Source organism: Phaenicophaeus curvirostris, chromosome 22, assembly GCF_032191515.1.
Source record: "Phaenicophaeus curvirostris isolate KB17595 chromosome 22, BPBGC_Pcur_1.0, whole genome shotgun sequence".
In the NCBI taxonomy this organism is placed as follows: Eukaryota; Metazoa; Chordata; class Aves; order Cuculiformes; family Cuculidae; genus Phaenicophaeus; species Phaenicophaeus curvirostris.
The window spans coordinates 6108381-6120969 of NC_091413.1; positions in this window are offsets into that span (position 1 = coordinate 6108381).

Below are 12589 nucleotides of genomic sequence, written 5' to 3' on the forward strand. Positions count from 1 at the left end.
CCACCTATGGGGCACCCGGGGCTGCTGCGGGGTCCCAGGATCTCGGTGGATGCTCCGCTTCCCGGGGGTCCCCAGGGATGCTGCGACCCCCGGGGGCTGCCGGTCCCGCTGTCATCCCCCCCCCATCCCCCTCCGGGACACCCCGGGGCGGTGCCTCGTCCTCTTCTTTTTTTTTTTTTCTTTTTTTTTTCCCCCTCCGGGGGCCGCTCGGGTGCCGCCCCCCGCTCCCTCCCTCCCGGTCCCGCCCCCCGCTCCTCTATCGCCGGAGCCGCCGCCGCCGCCGCAGCCGCCGGAGCCGCCGCGTCCGCACCGGGCGGGGGGTGTGGGGAGAGGAGCGGGGGGTGGGGGGCGAGGCGATGTGACCGGGCGGCCGCCCCGCGCCCCGCTCGCCGCTGCCCCGGGCCCCGAGGGCCCCGCTGCCCCCCGGGAGGCTGTCGGGGGGCGGCGGCGGCGGCGGCCCCGTCCCCCCCGCCGCCCCCATGTCGGAGGGGCCGCCCTACGGCGAGGGGCAGCTGGCGGGGGACGCGGCCGCGGGGCAGCTCCCCTTCCCGGGGCTCCTCGCCGCGGGGCAGGGCAAGCGCCCGCCTAAGCTGGGCCAGATCGGACGCAGCAAGAGAGGTGGGTGAGGAGGGGAAAAAAAGGGGGGGGAGGGCAAAGGGAGACACCCCCCCCAACGCCGGGACGGGGAGATGCGGGCGGCCCCCGGGGAGCGAGGAGATGGGGTGCGGGGAGCATCCTCCCGGGGTGGGATGCGTCCCAGGGACCTTCCCCAGGGATGCGGGGAGCATCTTTGGGGTGGGATGCAGGGTATCGCGTCCTGGGGACCTTCCCCAGGGATGCGGGAGCATCTTTGAGATGGGATGCAGGATATCGCGTCCTGAGGACCTTTCCCAGGGATGCGGGAGCATCTTTGAGATAGGATGCAGGGTATCGCGACCTGGGGACCTTCCCCAGGGATGCAGGGAGCATCTTCGGGATGAGATGCAGGGTATCGCGTCCTGGGGACCTTTCCCAGGGATGCGGGAGCATCTTTGAGATGGGATGCAGGGTATCGCATCCTGAGGATATTCCCCACAGATAAAGGGAGCATCTTTGAGATGGGATGCAGGGTATCATGTCCTGAGGACCTTCCCCAGAGATGTAGGGTGCTGGGATGCAGGGTATCGCGTCCTGGGGACCTTCCCCAGGGATGCGGGAGCATCTTTGAGATGGGATGCAGGGTATCACGTCCTGAGGACATTCCCCACGGATAAAGGGAGCATCTTTGGGGTGAGATGCAGGATATCGCGTCCTGGGGATCTTTCCCAGGGATGCGGGAGCATCTTTGGGGTGGGATGCAGGGTATCGCGTCCTGGGGACCTTCCCCAGGGATGCAGGGAGCATCTTTGAGATGGGATGCAGCGTATCACATCCTGAGGACATTCCCCACAGATAAAGAGAGCATCTTCGGGGTGAGATGCAGAGTATTGCGTCCTGAGGACCTTTCCCAGGGATAAAGGGAGCATCTTCAGGGTGGGATGCAGGGTATCGCATCCTGGGGACCTTTCCCAGTGATGTAGGGTGCTGGGGTGCAGGGTATCGTGTCCTGGGGACATTCCCCACGGATAAAGGGAGCATCTTTGGGGTGAGATGCAGGGTATTGTGTCCTGAGGACCTTTCCCAGGGATAAAGGGAGCGTCTTTGGTGTGGGATGCAGGGTATCACATGCCAGGGACCTTTCCCAGGGATGCAGGGTGCCAGAATGCAAGGAGCATCCCCAGGGATGCAGAGCACTGGGATGTGGGGAGCATCCTCCCGGGTGGGATGCGTCCCAGGGACCTTCCCCAGGGATGCAGGAGCATCTTTGATATGGGATGCAGGGTATCCCATCCTGGGGACCTTCCCCAGGGATGCAGGGAGCATCTTTGGGGTGGGATGCAGGGTATCACGTCCTGAGGACATTCCCCACGCATAAAGGGAGCATCTTTGGGATGAGATGCAGGGTATCGCATCCTGGGGACCTTTCCCAGGGATGCAGAGAGCATCTTCGGGATGGGATGCAGGGTATCACGTCCTGAGGACCTTCCCCAGAGATGTAGGGTGCTGGGATGCAGGGTATTGCGTCTTGGGGACCTTTCCCAGGGATGCAGAGAGCATCTTTGGGGTGGGATGCAGGGTATTGCGTCCTGGGGACGTTCCCCAGGGATGCGGGGAGCATCTTTGGGATGGGATGCAGGGTATCGCATCCCAGGGATCTTCCCCAGGAAGAAAGGGAGCATCTTCGGGGTGAGATGCAGGGTATCGCGTCCTGAGGACCTTTCCCAGGGATAAAGGGAGCATCTTTGGGGTGGGATGCAGGGTATTGCATCCCAGGGATGTTCCCCAGGGATAAAGGGAGCATCTTTGGTGTGGGTTGCAGGGTATCACATGCCAGGGACCTTTCCCAGGGATGCAGGGTGCCAGAATGCAAGGAGCATCCCCAGGGATGCAGAGTACTGGGATGTGGGGAGCATTCTCCAGGATGGGATGAAGGGTATCGCATCCCGGGTACCTTTCCCAGGGATGCAGGGTGCCAGGATGCAGGGAGCATCTTTGGGATGAGATACAGGGTATCGCATCCTGAGGACCTTCCCCGGGGGTGCAGGGTGCCGGGATGCAGGGAGCATCTTTGGGATGCAGGGCATCACGTCCCAAGGACCTTCCCCAGGGATGCAGGACACCAGAACGCAGGGAGCATCTTCAGTATGCAGGGCACTAAGATACACAGAACATCCTCAGGGATGGGATGTTGGATATTGTGTCCTGAAGACCTACCCTAGGGATGCAGGACACAGGGATGTGGGGAGCATCTTCAGGATGGGATGCAGGGTATCATGTCCTGGGGACCTTTCCCAGGGATACAGGGTGCTGGGATGCAGGGAGCATCCCCAGGGATGCAGAGCACTGGGATGCGGGAAGCATCCTCGGGGTGGGATGCAGGGTGTGCAGTCCCGAGGACCTTCCCTGGGGATGCAGGGCACCAGGATGAAGGGAGCATCTTTGGGATGTAGGGCACTTAATATGCGTGGAATTTCCTCAGGGATGGGATGTAGGGTATCGTTTCCTGGGGATGTTCTCTGGGGATGCAGGGTGCCGGGATGCAGGGAGCATCTACGGGATGTGGGACATTGGGATGTGGGGAGCATAGTGGGGTGAGATGCAGGGTATTGCATCCTGCGGACCTTGCCTGAGGATGCAGGGAACCTGGATGCGGGGAACATCCCTGGGATGTGGAGCATTGGGATGCAGGAAGCATCCTCGGGGATGGGATGCAGGGGATCACATCCCAAAGACCTTCCCCAGGGATGTAGAGCACTGGGGACTGTCCCCGGGGTGTGGGGCACTGGGATGCAGCGTAATAGTATGTGTGGAGCATCCTTGGGGTGGGATGCAGGGTACTGCATCCTGGGGACTTTGCCTAGAGATGCAGGGCACCGGGATGCAGGGACCATCCTCGTGGTGGGAATGTAGGGTACCATATCCCAAGGACCTTCCCCAGAGATACAGTGTACCAGGATGCGGGGAGCATCCCCGGAGATGGGATGCAGTGTATCGCATTCTGGGGACCTTCCCTAGGGATGCAGGCTGCCAGGATGTAGGAAGCATCCTCAGGATGCAGGGCACTGGGATGCAGGGAGCATCCTCAGGGATGGGAAGCAGGGTATCACGTCTCAAGGACCTTCCCTGGGGATGCAGGGGGTAGAGGTGAAGGATATCACGTCCTGGGGACCTTCCCTAGGGATGCAGGGTACTGGGATGCAAGGAGCATCCTCGGGGATGGGATACAGGGTATTGCATCTCAAGAACCTTCCCCGGGGATGCAGGCCACTGGGAGCATCCCCCAGTATAAGGCATGGGCACTGGGATGCAGGGCACTGGGAAGAGGGGAGCGTCCCTGCAGATGGGGTGCAGGGTACCTCATCCCAAGGACTTCTCCCAGGGATACAGGGCACTGGAGAGCATCCTCGGGGATGGGGTGCAGGGTATCACATCCCGGGGACCTTTCTTAGGGATGCAGAGCACTGGGACACAGAAATCATCCCGGGGGACAGGGCACGGTGCTTCGGGATCCCCACAGGATGCCAGGCATTGCGTCCTGGGGACCTTTACCTCTCCCCGTGTTGGAGGGGCTGCCCTACGGCGAGGGGCAGTTCCCTTTCCTCGGGCTTCACCTGCCTAAGCTGGGTGATGGGGAGAACGGGGGGCAACGGGAACCCCCTCCAGGGGATGGGGATCTGTGAGACTTCCCAGGATGTAGGGCATTGGGATGTGGGGAGCATCGTGGGATGGGATGCAGGATATCACGTCCTGGGGACCTTCCCCGGGGATGCAGGGCGCTAGGATGCAGGGCATCCCATCACAGAGACCTTCCCTAGGGATGCAGGGGGTTGGGGTGCAGGGTATCACATCCTGGGGGCTTCCCTCAGGGATGCAGGGCACCGGGAGATCCCCCCCTCCTGAGGACAGGGCTCCACGTGCCCTCTCAGGATGTGAGGCACTGGGATGCAGGGAGCATCCCCGGGAGGGAGGGTATTGCATCCTGGGAACCTTCCCTAGGGATGCAGGGCACTAGGGAGAGTCCCTGGCGACAGGGCACGGGGAAGCAGGGAGAATCCCTGGGATGCAGCATTGGGATGCATGGTATTGCATCCCAGGGACCTTCTCCAGGGGTGCAGGGGAGCATCCTTGGAATGGGACACAGGATATCACATTCTAGGGACCTTTGCCAAGGTTGCAGGGCACTGGGATGCAGGGTACCGCATCCTGGGGACCTTCCCTAGGGATGCAGGGCACTGAGGAGCATCCCTGGGGACAAGGTGCGGTGGTCCGGGAAGCAGGGAGCATCCCTCGGGACACGGCGTGGTGCACTGCGTTTCCTGTAGGATGTCGGGTGTCGCATCCCAGCGATCTTTCCCAGGGATTGAGGGTACCAGGGAGCATCCCCAGGGACAGAAAACAGTGCACAGGGCTCCCTGTGGGATGTCAGGTGTTCCAGGGGTCTTTTCCAGAGATGCAGGGGACCAGGAATTAGGGACCATACCCAGAGATGGGGGTACAGTGCATCGGGTACCACATGGGGTGCCAGGCATCCATCTACAGGGACCTTCCTGGGGGATGCAGGGCACCAGGAATTAGGGACCATCCCCAGGGACAGGGCACAGTGCACTTGGTACCCTGCAGGGTGCCAGGAATCACATCATGGGGACCTTCCCAGGGGATGAAGGGCACCAGGAAGCATTCCCAGGGACCTGGCATGATGCTCTGGGCTTCGTGCAGGTGGTCAAGCATCACGTCCCAGGGATCTTCCCCAAGGATAGAGGGCACCAGGGATGTCCCTGGGGACAGGGCACTGTGCACCAGGCTGCCTGTGAGATACCAGGCTTTGTGTCCCACGGACCTTCTCCAAGGGTGCAGGGTCATGGGAAATGGGGAGCATCCCCGAGGACAGGGCACGGCACACCAGACTCCTTGAGGGATGTCAGGTGTCGCATCCCGAGGTCCTTGACGTGGATACAGGACACTAGGGACCATCCCCAGGGATGGAGCTCATCAAGCATTGTCCCTGGGCATCTTCCTCCTGGATGGGGCACCACGTACTTTGCTAGGACACAGGGAATATCCTCTGGGACAGGCTCCTTGGGGGACGCTGGGCATTGTGGCTTGGGGATCATAGAATCACTAGGTTGGAAAAGACCCACTGGATCATCAAGTCCAACCATTCCCATCAACGATGCAGGGAGCACCTCTGAGGACAGGGCATGGTGCAGCGGGATCTCTGAGAGAACCTTCCTTGGGACAACCCATTGTGCCCTGGAGACTCATCCCCGGGGCGTAGAGGCGATGGGACCTTCCTCAGGGACCAGACTCTGTGCCTTCCGTGGGGACAGGAGACTGATACCATCCCCAAGGAGAGGGCACCGGGTACCCCATGGGGCCTTGGGTACCAATTCCCTTCTGGAAGGGCTCAGGGCATCGTGTTGGCTTTGCCACCAGCAGCACCAGAGCTAAAACCCCCCTAAACCCACCCTGCGGTGACCTTGGGGAGGGGAACACGGCGGCAGCAGAGTCTTCATCCCCGTTACGCCTTTTTTTTTCTCCTTTCCAGTGGTTATTGAAGACGATAGAATTGACGACGTGCTGCAAAACCTCTCGGAAAAGGCCCCTCCTGGTGTTTAAAGCCTCCCTGGAGATGCTCGGCTGCAGCTGAGGTGGCAGGGGGAGTTAGGGGGGGTTGGTTTACAATGGCACAGGTTATCAGCAAAAAAAAAAAAAACAACCCTCCCCAAAAAACCACCGCAGTGACCGCTTGGAGAACCGTCCTCACCACAGCGCAGCCAGGAGACGCGGCGAGCGATCCAGAGCCCAGCCACCGCTAAATTAATCATGATAATAAATATTCATTGGAATAACAACCCCCCCCCAAGCCCCAGCGCCGCGGCTCGGAATTACTCCCACTGTCTTTTCTCAGTCTGATGAACCTTGCGTCGCGTAAAATCGGGGGGAAGAGGAGAAAAAGGGGCAGCGAAAGAGGGGAGGGGGCAGCCCTGGGGTCTCTCCGCCGTCCCTGGCCAGGGCTGTTCCCAGCGGGCACCTTGTTTACATTATTTAACCTTGCAAAAATGAATCCGTGCACTTGGATGTACCACGCTCTCCCCTTTCCTTATGATTTTTTATGTTGATGTCTTTGGATGTTGGAAAACGATATAAAAAAAAAAATTATATATATATATATTTCACTTCAGTCACGTTTTAAGGTTCTCGAGGGGGGAAAAAACCACTTTTATAAAGGAAAGGCTTAGAGGATGAATCGCTGGTTTATTTTTTGATGCTTGTTCTGCTCGGTTGCTGTGAGCGAGGGGAGAGATTTTATATGTACGGGGGGGTGGGGAGGGATGCTCGGCTTTTCTAACTACCATGCAGTCTGTAGTGTGGGTGATATTGGTTTCATTTTCTTATCTTGTGGCATTTTTCTTCTCTTTAATAGACTGTATTAAAATAATATATCAAAAAAAAAAAAAGAAGAATTTAATGTAATCACAAGAGTGCCAAACACTTGGAGATGCCGGAGGGCAGCGATTCCCTCCCTGAGTCGAGCAGCGCTCAGGGCTTTCTGCTCTTTCTCAGGCTCAGTCGGTCTCGCGTGGGGTTTTACTTTGACTTCTCTTTTTCTAATCTTTCTTTTTAACTATTTTGCATGATGTGCATACAAAAAAAAAAAAAAAAAAAAAAGTGGGGGGAATAAAAGCACCTCTTGCGCCAGGGCTTGGTTTCTGTTTGCGGCTCTGACAGACCTTGAGGCAGGTTTGCTTTCTTCCTTTTTATTAAATATTGTGTATGTTGCACTTTTATCCACTACACAGGGCTATTTCTGCAATGTCCGAATAAAAAAAAAAGGATGAAACGAAACCAAACAGAAAAGATAAAGTCAATATATGCAGATTTTCCGTGCTTTCCCACAGCCCCAGCATCCCTCCCCATCCTAAATAATAACTAAGGGACCCCCCCCAGCCACCAGGGTCACACTCTGCCCTGGATTATTAATTATAATTCATATTTATTAATGGGATTTTTTTTTATTTGATGGGAAAACATCTCCCAAACCATGGGAATGGTTTGGGTTGGAAGGGACCTCAAAGTCCATCCAGTTCCACCTCCCGCTGGATCTGGTTGCTCCAAGCCCCGTCCAACCTGGCTTTCAACACCTCTAAGGATGGAGCAGCCACCGCTGCTCTCAAATTCCATGGAAAAATTCAATGTGAGGCCCTGAAAACAACTGCTAGGGACGTAAAAAGGCATCCGTCCCCTTCATTGCTGGGAAAGCCTGTGGAAAAGGGGGGATTTTTCATGCTAGCGTCATCTCCCTCCCTACAAAACCCAAATCCCAGCTGATTCCCTGCAACCTCTGTCATTAATCGTTGCCTGGGAGGGGGGCAGCGTTAATAAAAGCCGCTCTTCCTCCCGATGAGAGCACCGACAAACCCTTGTGCTGGGGGAATCGGGTTCCCGGGAGGGAGATTCATCACAAATAAAACAATAAATGGTCTTGGGGGGGAGGCTGAGTGATAAACTGGAGAGGGACAGGGCACGGTTGTTGCCTAACCCCCCCAATTTTCAGGGCACTAAGGCTGCACTCCCCAACCACAACCCCCTTGCTCTTTATTTCTCTGGTTCTTTTAACCCATGGGTGCAAGAAGGAATGAGGGGAAGATTTGCTCAAGAGATCCCTTGAAAAAAAAAAAAAAAATCTAATTATTCTCATTTTTATCCCAGGTCACAGCCACATGGGTCTGACTCAGTGGGTGCTACCGATCATTTGGTCCAGGGATTTTTTGGTCTGGGTGTCCTGATGCACGAGGTGGGCTTGGAGGGGTTTTTTTTTGCTCCAATCTAGTGTGTCCTCACCCCCATCCACATCCAGCTGCAAGAGGAGAGCAGCTGTAGCCCATGGACAAGCAGAGCATCCCCCATCTGCTGGATGCAGCCAGGGGCACCTGGTTAATGAATTTGACCAAAAAGCTTCTGTTTTACATGAAAACCTGATCTGTGGGTCTGCCAGACCCACTCATCCGCTTTCTCCCATGCATCCAAAAAACATCCGAGCACTGACATTCCCACCTGAAACCCAGACTGGGAGCTTTGGGGGTGGCATCTCCAGAGATGGGGACCCTCCCTAAACCCCTCGAGACCTGGAAGAAGCTGGGGATGAGCCGGAGAAAGCCTGGAGGGGGAAGGGAAGCTGAAAGAGGAGGAGATTCTAAATTATAAAGCGCTCTTTTATATGCATCTTTCATGCACGGCGCATCAATAATGGAGCAGGAGAGCCCAGCGAGCGAGCTCCTGGGGGAGGACGCGGGATGGAGGGGCGAGAAGAGGATGGATGGTGGGGAAAAGACGAGCCCAAGAGGCCAAGCTAGGGATCCCCCAGCCACGTATCAGCAAGAGATGATATTCTGAAGGAGGATTTAAGGATTAAGCTGGCCACAGGGCAGGAGTTTATTACATACATTATTTAACAGATGGCCCAGCGCAGGCAGCCGGCTGCCTACGGTCTCCCCGGTGACCTTGGCCGGGAGATGCCGGGGCTGGGCAGGGAGCCTGGTGCCACCGCTGAGCTCCAGTTACAGGGACCAGAGTTAAAAACCTTCCCTGGTGAGCCAGCACCCAACAGCTCCGGCGCCAAATCCCCATGGAAACTGCATCAAAACCCACCCAAGCCTGGCCCAGCTGGGCTGCTTGTTTGGTTTTGGCAGCGGTGGGAAAAGGAGGAGGTTCAAAAAGAAAAATCCGGCAAGCCAGAAGAGCCTTTCGCAGGGTTATTTATCAGTCAGGTTGGATGGGGCTCTGAGCAACCTGATCTGGGTGAAGATCCCTGCTCGCTGCAGGGAGGTCGGACTGGGTGACCTTCACGGTCCTTTCCAACCCAAACTGTTCTGTGATTCTATTCACTGAAGGAATCGGTGAATCAGGCACTTTCGGAAGCAGCAGGAGGGACAAGCGAGGTGCCGAGGTCCCAATGGTACCCAGAGACCTCGCAAAATCCACTCCCAAAGGTGCTTTAGACCCATTTCCCTGGAGATATGGGCATTGTGGAAGATGTTAAAACACTTGCTTCCCCAGCAAAGCCATCCTGAGCCTTTTACACCACAGGGAGTGCTTCTATCCATCTGTGGTGGAAGAAATCATCTCTTCTGGAGGGCTTCAAGGCCAGGTTGGATGGGGCTTGGAGCCCCTGATCCAGTGGGAGGTGCCCCTGCCCATGGCAGGAGGTTGGGTCTGGATGGGCTTTGAGGTCCCTTCCAACCCAAACCACTCTAACGATTCTGAAACCGCTGATTTTTAGCTTCAAATCTCCAACATCAGCCCCTCCACCTGGGATGCTCCAAGCCCTGGGGTGCTCAGCGCAACAGCTGCCCCATTCGGGGGCTGCATCCCACTCATTCCCCACCTCCCCAGAGCAGTTTAAAATGAAATAACACCCCAAAAATCAAGAGCAGTGGGTTGCAGCCAGGGCAAAGCAGAGCACGGGGGGGTCTGTGGGGTGGTTGAACCCCCTAAAATGCTTCCCTCAAACAGACACCCGTGCAGCAACCACCCAAAATAAGTATTCCTCCTTTTTTTTTTTTCCTCTTCCCACCAAAACTAGGGCACGTTAAACTAGGGCAGCGCCTGCAAAGTGATTTATTTATCATGGGGGGGAGCAAGGAGGGACAGCCTGGGATAGGGAGCTGCGTGGCCAGGGCAGGGATGCTCCATCCTGCCCCCAAATTCCACAGTTTGCAGGAAGAAAATTGGGTCATTTTCAGCCTTTTCTCGCTGAAAAAAAAAAATCAGTTGCTCAAAAGGGGGAAGTTTTAGTGACCTTCAGCGGGAATGATATGAAACTGGTCATTTTTATGATATCAAACCTCTTTTGATCCATTCACTCAAGGCTGCTACTCTTCTCAATTGTGCATCATTAATGTTTTCTATTGCGGCGTTACGAACATCAAATAAGCTTTAACAAAAGGGAGAGTGGACAAAACCTTGAAGTAAATGTTTCCCTGCACAAAGCTTCCATTTTCCCCTCTTCTTTTTGACATGGGAATGAGAAAAAAATTTAAAAAAATCAAAATAGTGTGTGCCTATTCCTGCACCTGAGATCTCCCACCAAGCAATGAGGCTGCCCAAGGGGGATGTGGGGTTCCTCCTGCTCTTGCTGGGTTCTCCCTTACCTAACACAGCCTTTTTTTTTTTTTTGCTTAATTTCTTTTGGGTTTCACTCTGGGAGGAGGTTTTCTCATGGAGGGAATGCAAAGCGTCACTTGCTTGGGGGATCAGGCTCTGGAACAAGCTGCCCAAGGAGGTGGTGGAGTCCCCATCCCTGGAGGGATTTAAAAGATGGGTAGATGAGGTGCTCAGGGACGTGGTTTAGGGGTGATAGGACTGGTTGGACTCGACGATCCAAGAGGTCTTTTCCAATCTGGTGATTCTATGATTTTGGGGAGGCTGCAGAGCCCCCATCCCTGGGCTCTTAGTCCCACAACCACTAGAGGCCACTGGGGCTCTGTGATCCCACCCGATTTATTCCCATGGGACCAACATTAGCACCCAAAAAACCAAAAATTGGAGGGAAAAAAAGTATATAATGCATGGAAGGAGTGAAATTGCAGGTAAACAGGGCAGAGAAGAGATTCTCCCCAAGCTCCATCACTACCCCCACCCCAGGTGCCATGGGCAATAGAAAAAGAACTTTTCCCATCCCAGAGCTATCCAAGTGACCCCTTTTCCCAGGTCCTCGCTGAGCATCAGCAGGATTTTTGGGGCAAGCTAAACGTCTTTGGATGCTGGGGAAACGCTGCCATCTCCCACTGCCCCATCTGCAGGTTTTTTCCTCAAAAGAGCCAGGATCACCGGGATTTTTTGAGGGAATCCAGCAGCAGCTCCCAGGATGCGGCATCTCCCACCTTGGGAGCATCCTGAAAAAATATTCATCCCAAATCCCTCCTGCTGCCTGCCTGGAGGAGCCCAGGAGCAAGGCTGCCTGCTTCTCACACTCCTTATTTTCTTTTAGCCTGGAGTTAAAGTTTTTAGGCTCCTATAAGCAGCTGTTCCCACTAATGAGGACTAAGCAAAACATCAGACACCTTAATTCCTACATTTCTCAAGATGTCAAACTGTTGCGTTACAATAACAAGTGGGAGACACCTCACCAAATACAAGAGAAGTTTCACTCGGAGCTACACACAGAAGCAGATGCTCAAATAAAAAAACCAAAGCTCCAAGCCCTGCAACCCTGCCAAGGTTTTCCCAGCTCAATATTCAAGGTTTTAGGGGGGAATTACTCATTTTTGGGGGAATTACTCTTTTTAGGGGGAAGGGATGCCTGCACACCCGCAGCAGGTAAAGCATCACCACTGCTTTCTCAGAGCTGTCCCAGTTCCCAGGCTCCTCAGAAGCTTTCCTGCTAGAGATTTTCCGTGGTGCTTTCTCCCCTGGGTTTTGTTGGGATGTATCTGCACTAGCAATTGCCCAACCTCCTGCCAGCGAGGCTGTGGAAGGAAATCAGAGGAATTAGGGCTCTCCTCCACACCGTGGCATTGCAATTATTAATATATATTAGTTTTGCATGGGTGGCACCTCTACAAGCCTTCTGCTTGGAAGACCTCACTCCTCCAGGTGGCTTTTAAGCATCTCCCCACCTGACTCATCCTTTCTCATGGATGAACAAGCACAAAAAGGGGAGCAAAGCAGCTGCTGGGAGCATCTCTCAGGGCTCCCGAAGCCTCGTGTGCACCGCTTGGAGCATCAGCCCCTTCCCAGAGTAAGGCACAAAGAGAAAATAAAGCAAATTAACCAAACCAACAAAAATACCCCCCCAAAAAAGGAGCCCACGTGATTTAATACCCCGAAATACTTGGCAGTGAGTCACAGTGCAGCAATGGGGCTGAGCCAGCTCTGAGTCAGCCCAGCAGCCGGCACACGCTGTGTTTGCCCCCCTCCCTCTCTCCTCAGCTCCCTGTTTCCCATTTTTCTGCTCCAAAGCTGCACAAATACAAACAAATACAACATGACTCAGAGTCGCACAGTTGGG